Below are 8,825 nucleotides of genomic sequence, written 5' to 3' on the forward strand. Positions count from 1 at the left end.
GGCAAGGAGGTCAGGCCTGGCTTTGGAGCCAAATTTTTTCCCACCTCCCAGCCAGCCCAATGTTAGCCAACAGGGAGGAAAAGCCCCAGAAATTCCAGCAGTGGCCATACATTTGAACTGTTGCCAGTAGGAAATACCAAGGTTGCAAAATACACTGTTTTCCAAAGTTGTGAAAAAGGTTTAATCTTGAGAGGCTTTATGTACATTCCATTTTGACCTTATTTTTTAATCAGCCAAAGTTAAAATGTTTCCTTTGGAATATTATAGCTGCATGATGTATGAATGCAAGATGGAGTGAGAGGGTTAGTACTGAAGAGATGCATGCCAGGCATGTTGAAACCCTCCATCAATATTTTCCCATGAAAACTCCAACACAACGTGTTTATGTTTCACTTCATCAGCATTTTTCCAACAAGCCCACCTCTAACATTTCCCCAGACTTCTCTGTGGAAGGAAATTGGATGTCAAAGTGCCAGTCCTGCAGGCAAGATTCTCTGCAGTATGCAGATTTTGAACACACTACGATTGCAGATCGTGCCCTAAACTGGAGCAACATGATGTATGGGAATTGCTGTTATTTTCCCAGAAAGCTTCTTTCAAGGGAATACAATATGAGCCTGTGGAAAGCAGGGAGTGCCTGAGCAGAGATGGATGGACTTCCTGAGGCTAGGACCATCTCATAGTCCATAGTCTGCTCGATCCACCCAATCGAAACTATGGTAGACACTCAAGATATGAGTGCCCTCAGGAGACACCCCATCTGAGCACTGTGGTACCAACAATCCAGATGGCTCATCTGCTCTACCCTTACTGGGTTCACAAACCAGGGGCAACGTATGTGTATGGGCAAAGCAGGCAGCTGTGAGCACCTAACAAAAGGACAGCAAGTTGAAAATGGCCTTCCTGACTGTGGGCACCGGGTCCAGCAGCAGCATGAGGTGACGCCCCATCCCTCCTGCTGCAGTGGGAGCAGCAATCCATCGTCACCCGCTTCGCATACCTCTGCTCACCACTGCCTTCCAAAGGCAAGGGTTGAGGAAGGCATCCCTGAGGAGGAATGCACTGTACCAGGAGAGGACATGCCACAAATGAGCTGCCAAACAGCCACCAGCAGCCTGCTTTTCTGGGTCTACGTGCTTTAACAGCATATGCAGGCGGCACAGGTCTCTCCCCTCTGTCTCTAATGCTATTTTACTGCTCTGTGTAAAGTTCTGAAGCTAAAACATGGGGATGACTTGAATCTCTAGGAACATCTTCTACCTAAGTGCTTCCATTAGTGTTTTTTTGCCTGGACAAGCAAAGTCCCCATGGAAGCTATACCTTTACAGCAGAGGAGCTGAAAAGTGTCAAGATCAAACTAGAACAAAGGTCCTTCACAAAGTGTTAACATAATGCAAAGGGGTTGTTTGCTGTCCAAAACCATCATTTTGGGCAGGGGATTCAGGGCACAGCTACATTTTCACCTGCCCCTTCCATGGGCTCCTGAGATGCCCACCCAAGGGGAGTCTTTCCAAGCAGAAAGAAGGGCAGGAGGAAACCACAAGGACACACCACCCTGACACGCAAGGTTCTGCTTCTGAACAATCTCCTTTGTCAGGTGTACCAAATGACCTTCCTGTTCCTCAAAAGGTACTTCTTGGATGCCCACCCCTGCCACCTTCTCCTTCCTGGTGTTTCAATGCCTCTATTTATTCACAGTGTGACGTTCTCTAGGGTGGTCATTCTCCTTTCTGACCCTTGCTATGCTCACTGTGAAAGAGAAGCAATTTGTCTTCCAGGAACATCCCTGGCATTCAGGAGTTCCCCCTGTTGCCTGGAGCTCATGGGAAAGCCCACAGCCTCCCCACATCACTGAGGCTCTGTCCTTCTGTCTTGGAAAAACTGTAACTCCTTTGTCTTTGGGACCTTTCACTAAACAAGCAAATATCTTGAATAAATTTTCATGTTGTTTCCCTGTTGACTTAACTCTTTATCTTCCTCCTTCCCATTTCTTTTGCTCAAATAGATAAAATCTCTTCATAATAAGTGGATCGTGTACCTGACTTGAACAATAGCTGTTTGGTCTGGATGCTAAACTGATGAAGTCAGACTATTAGCACTTCAAATGAAGTGACTTTGCAGGAGTCCAATTACATTAATATTCTAATTCCAGCAAAGCAGCAATGCCCCTGGTTGCTTTGCAGGGACTCCATGTGAATGCAGTCAGCCACATACAATGGAAAATTTGTGCTCAGTAGCCTCTGTTATATGAAATACATTTGAGTCCTAACAAGCAGACTGGATGTACAGTATTGAGAGAGAGAGAGATCTGGGATTTTTTTTACCTCCTCTATTTCCAGAACATACCAGCACCCTCCATCACTCTGAATCACAGGCATGAAAGATGGCAGAAAAGGATATTAATTATGTTGATAAAGCACTCAGAGTACAGCACAGAAACATGGTGATTCCTTAGGATACAAATTCATGCAAAAGCACTTTGTGAAGCTATCCTGTAGTCCGGCAATGTTGTTTCTCTACCCACACGCAACATCTTTGACTTCATCTGCATCAATGAACAGACAGTCTGTATTGTAATCATGGTAGACTTTTTGGAGAAAGATAAAACAAACAAACAAACAAACCAAACCAAAATGAAACAAAAAAAAAAACAAAATAAAACAGCCTCTCCCTCCAGTTTGACATTGCAGTTGGCATTGCCATGATGGCCACATGCAAGAAATGACTTTGCTATTTGTGCAAAATCAGTTGCTTATCATTCTGTGGAAACCATATATTTATTCTTATTTCCCAAGGATAACCCCATTTTCTAAGGAAATGAGACAATGCACCCACTGGTTGCGTGCATCTCTGTGTTCATCTGATCCCCTGCCCTAAGGCACCTGCGTGGGTTTTAAGTCAGTTTTAACCAATTTTAAAGATAGTTTTAACCAAACTGGCAGAGGGTGGTTGGCACAAAATAGTACATCCCTACACACTTCATGAAAGTACCTGGCTGAGGAGATATAAGAGACTCTCACTGTTCCTGCTGAGGAACAAAACATGGCACGAACTCAGCCTTTATTAGGCACCAGAGACTCCACCCGGCAGCTCAATCTGAAGGCACACAGATATGGTTTCCTTGCCTCTGTTGTTCACCAAATCACCTGTTTACTCTCTGTCTAACCCATGTATGTTCAAGAGTACATAAAGCAGCACGAATATTTAATACAAGCAACCTTTCCCATAGTAACAGCTGAAATGAAGCTGCTTCCCTGCGGTTCCTCCCCACCTCAGACTGCACCCCCTCCAAACATCTGGGTTACCCCAAACAGGCAGAAGACCCATGAGTTTGGAGCTAATTTGCAGCTGCTGCTGCTGCCCAACAGCCACAGCTGGAGCAAAAGGGGAAGAAGGAACTTTCTGCCTTTCTCTTACTGAGCACGTTTGCTTGAGTAACTCTTCTCCCCTCAGCCACTAATTTTCATCACATTTTGCAAAAGTTAATCTGAGACTTCTGTCCTGCTCTGGATTTGCCTGAAACTGGAGGACAAACAGTATTAGGAGGGTACAAACAGATTGACTGACAGACAGGCTGCATGGTCCCAGCAGTTTCAGAAACCACACTGAAGTCCTAAGAATAAGCTCCCCAAACAACTTGATACTGTCCCTTCCCCTGCCCTGAATACTGAAACAAAACACATTAGGACTTGATGTACAATTTGCGATTGCTGTTTTCCTCCTGATTGTGAAGACCCCATTTCAAATTGACCTCAATTTTCACTTAATTAGTAACCTACTTTGCCATGCCTTTGGAACATTTTTAGCTAATTCCTGGGGATTTTGCCTTATTCTGGTTTTTTGGCTTTTGCTTTTCAGAGTGAAACAAGCATTGTTTTAGGGAAAATGTTTTCCCTTTTGACAGCAACAACAATAACGACAAATAAATCACACAACCCCCGAAATTTTAAATATGAACTGCAGAAAGCCTAGCAAGAGAGATGTTCAAAGTCACCCTAAAAATCCCTACATTAAAAATATCCTATCCACATAGCAAGAGAAGACTAAAGCAATACTTCCCAAAGTCTTTACTTTCAGTAAAGAAACTCGGGTCAAGATGGGAATTCCCACTCCCTGATTTTGCCCCACAGGCCTCTAGCAAGGACCAAGGATACTGTGGTAACTGCAGCTTCCTTCTGCTTTCCTTCAGCATCAGTGGAAGAGGGAGAAAAATTTATCCACCAGACAGAGGACACAGCAGACGATACAGACTGGTTAAAAACCAGTTTGACCAGACTCCAAAAATGGGGTAATAAAATATTTCAAAGCAAACTTATTAATTTCCAAATACTTAAAGCAAGGCAAGCTGACCAAATTTGTGTTTGCCCAGGGCCTCCGGAGTCCTGCATGGGCAGCAAGTGAAAAAGAGATATGGTCTGACTGTGTTCTCCTACCATATATACCTCTTTATAAACAATATAGACAATATAGGTAGCGAAGGGAATTGTTTCTGCCACAGAAACCACTGCAGTGCTACACACTGATCACATCCCTGGAAGAGCAGCCACCCAACAGCTTGGTTTCTAATCCTAAGAGCTATCTGAAGCGTTATCCAAGGAAAGCTCCAGGGGCAGGTCTACCAAAGGAAAGCTACAACTTAAAAGCTGCTTGCTATCCTTGGCATGGAAAGAGCTTTTTAAAAAGAATAAATTATAGATATTGTTTGGTAGTGCAGTAAAGAATGCATTGCCTCAACCACCACCATGCCTCTTTTCAAGATGATGCATGATTTTATATAGAGGGGTGTTCTTTTTGAAAGATTGTATTATAGATATTCCATCGCTATTTGGACAGAAAAGCCTAGAATTATTTTATTTGAGTCTTTTCATTTGGCTTAGATTGACAGGATTTCTCTGCATTTTTACGCAGCTTCTTTCCAGCAGTAAAAACTTTAGGTTCAACTTTGCAGGAAACTTCCCACTCACATCTGTACCAACAGCCCTCCACAGTGCAGCATATGCAGAGATTTGGGACTGAAAATCCACATTGCATCATTTGCGTGTTTTTCCTGCTGCCACAAGAGGCCAGTGATTGTGTAATTTCCAGTGTCCCATGTTTCACCCCCACCGTACTGACATAGCTCCAGAGGCACATCTGCCAGATACCATCTGGAGGCTGAAAATCATAACTACAGACTGGCTTCCAGGACAGCCGGAGACCTCCCAGAGGTGAAATGGGCATATTTAGATCAAAACTCAACCATTTCTTCACTCAACATTCATGGCAGATGGCTCTGGGTACAAGCTAAGGCAGGAACACTCCACGCACCTGCACTGCCAAAGAAGTTATTTGGGATGGGATGTATTTACAACACAACTCAGGGTCCTTATCCTCATTGCTGAATACTCTGACATGGCACACAGGTTATTTAGGAGAGAAGATGAGAGAAAAGAGATCAGCTTTCATATAGACACCTAAATAAATCACGTTTTCAGAAGCACTCAGCACCTAGCATCTCCCGTTGTCACTTCTAGACAGTCTGAGTAGGAACTCCATTCCCATCCCACAGTGAGCGGTGAGCTGGTTTAGCCACTGGACCTCATAACACTCAGGATAACCAAGAAGATGCCATGTAACACTGTAAAAGGTCCATTGTAAAAGATTTTTGCAGTCTCCAAACACTGCAGCTAGCTAGCTACATTAAGGGGTTTGCTGCAGAAAGAGGAACCAAAAAGGGTCCTAGGAGAGAGCTAATCATCCTTTGAAACTATTGCAGAAAAATACCTTGGGGAGGAACTCTACATAAGCACAAAGAGAAGCATTAAATGTTTATCAATATGAGCTCAAGCTGAATAAAGCAAGCCTTCCAAATACACGGTTATAAAACATTTACACTGCACCACTGTGTTTTCTTCTGGTTTTCAACTAGAACAGCATTTAGAGGAGACATGGCATGAGAAAATTCATCACTGCTACGTGATGTGGAAGCTCTCTGAGAGTCTTCAACATTTTCTGACCCCTTCTTGTCTTACAGAAATGAAATAAGTACTGACAAAACAAGAGAAATTCTGACAAAACAAGAAATGAGTTTAAACTTGGTGGAGGGGGGCATTAGACACACGCAAGGTAAAGGAAAGGGCAGAATATTTCTAACGCATTCATCTGCTGACAGTATCAGGATGTATCTCTTCTTTCTGTCGCTTCCCACTCCTTGGCAAAGCAGAAGGAGCACTATATAAAGACTCAGAGACCCCAGCCCCGCTCCAGAGAGCTGCAGAGCAGCGACTGCCAGCACGTTGGCAGCGTTCCTCCGCCGCCTTCCTCGCAACCGCTCTGCCAGCGTTCAACGCTCACAGCATCTTCTTCCCTGCAAAGGAGAAAGATGTGGAAACAAAATCAAGTAATTTGTAAGGATGATTCTAAATTATCAAGCAAATTCCTTCTTTTAAAAAAGGAACCACTATTTTTTCCCATCCTGAACAAGCACATTATCTGTACTGCCATGACCTTCGATCACCCGCACGTGTTATTTACTGGCTGTCAAGAGCTGACACTCTTGGAACTCAATTAATAAAAGAGCATTAAGGCCACATTCCAACAAAGGATTTAAGTAAGTGGCTATTTCCTTTGGTTTCAAAGAGAATATTCAGCTTCTTAGCAGTACACATCTGTTTAGTGAACATGAAATAGTGGCATGGAATGGTGTTTGTATGCTCCATGGCTACATGACAAATGCCTTAGAATCAATAATGTCTGAAAATCACACAGACTGTAAACCAATTTAATACAGCTGGTCTTGACACAGCACAGAATCATTGGATTTTAAGGCAGCTGCTTTGGAGCTTGTTTGTTTGAATGAATAGGTTTTTAATGGTATTTTCTGCGCAAGGTTTTAATGGAGATATTCCAAGTCCAATAACGGTTATATGTTCACTGAGGTCTCCCTGGCTGTTACCACAGCATTCACAGTTAAATACACCCTAGGTGGGCAAAATGGGTAAAACAGCAGAAAAATATAAGCTTTCGTCCTCCTGTTTTACATCAAGAAAAAAGATAACTGCACTGATCTTGTTGATGAGGATAAGAAGATGAACTGGGCACTCCCCAGCCCTGACTCCTACTCACCTACCCTGGGTAACCACTTAGGTCTATGCAAAGGGAAAGCTGAAGAGCTATAAACTATCTTCTGGATCAAAATCCCACTCTGTACAACTGGGACCTGAGTCCTTCATGTCTGTAGTTGCCTTCCCCCACCCTTTGCATGTGTAAATACAACAGAGAAAAAGCACATTAACATCTCCTTTCCTCTTGCTTCCCAGTCTCAGCGGGCCATCACACACAGAGAAACCAGGATCTGCAAGCTGGACTCTAGTCTTACGTAAAATATATAACACAACAGATCTGCTGTTGCACGAGTTCCAAGAACAAGCAGATGTACCTTGTGATATTAATTTATTCAAAAATTTTTTGAAAGGAAGAGATGGGGAGAGCTATTGATATGTATGGCAGGTACTGACTGATATTTAAAACCTTTGGCATTGCCATATGCGACTGGAAATAACTCCCAGTGCTATTAGTTGCTGTCATTGATGACAGCATGTAAATGACTATCTAATCTGCATATACAATTAAATAATGAGATGCCATATGTAAGAGCAGTTATTTATAGGTGTGGAATCAGAAAAAAAAATTAAGCTCCATCTTCAAAACGTATCTCACATCTCACGAATCAGATCCCCTTGAACAAAAGTACAGAACTTCATTACTAAGTGTCTCATCTTCAGTTAAAAAAATATTTTAAGATCACAACTAATATTTCGTGTTATCTATTTTTCCCTGTGATGCACTGAATTAGTAATGCCTGCATCTCACCTGCTGGCAGGAAGCTACAGCTGCCGTCCACAAAATGTCAACTTTCAGAGTTCATTATGAACAAAACAAGGCAGGAAAACAGCCCGTCCTGCTGAAGGCCTGTCCGCTGTGTTCAGTGAAGGCTTGATCTATTCTTATGAACAGCTGACCTAGATTCTCTGCCTGAATAAGAGCATTTCCCAGCACCAAGGCTGTTCAGAGAATCAGAAATCCATGTATTGCTTATCATTAGGGATAAAAAAAAAAAAAAAAAAGAGGATATAATCTTAAGGGAAAGTGATGGCATCCGTTAGTCATAGAAGAGCTCTATCCATATCCGCACAAAACACTCCCCGACATACTTCTGCTCTTGTTGCAGGGTCAGGAAAGGACTGCAGCCCACACCTCAGCATGAGGCCAGGCCAGGCAGCCAAAGCTCCATGGAGAGGCCAAGATGAGCTGAAGCCGTGGAGGACACAACCGCACAGTGGGGTGGCTGCTCCTGAGACACCCGCAGCTCTCTGGCAGCTGGGAGGCAGCTCCGGCCCCGGTGCTGGCAGCAAGGCTGGGCTGGAACAAGGGCTGCTGGTTCACACCATGACAAGAGGAAAACAGCCAGTGAGGTCTGCAGAGCTGGCAACGGGGCCCAGCTGCAGACACAGCGTGCGTCCATCACCCCTGGGAAGCTAGGGAGGCCTTGATGAGGCAATGCCACGTGAACCACACAGGACACTTCTCTACCAGTCCCCCAAGACATAGGAAGTGCATCCTGTGCCAGTCAATAATGTCACGATGGTGCTGTGTGGCTCAGAAGGACAGAAAGGCTGGTCAGCCCTGGAGTAAGGACCCCCAAGTCCTTTTATTCCTGCCTCTGCTACTGATTTGTTTTGTCTCCAGTCACATTTCTCATCTTCCTGGGATCCTAGCAGGCCCCTCCATAAGCCAGGCCCAGAAACCGTTCGTATTAACTAATAATATTCAGCAGACCGATGTTC

The sequence above is a fragment of the Patagioenas fasciata genome, chromosome 5 (assembly GCF_037038585.1).
Source record: "Patagioenas fasciata isolate bPatFas1 chromosome 5, bPatFas1.hap1, whole genome shotgun sequence".
In the NCBI taxonomy this organism is placed as follows: Eukaryota; Metazoa; Chordata; class Aves; order Columbiformes; family Columbidae; genus Patagioenas; species Patagioenas fasciata.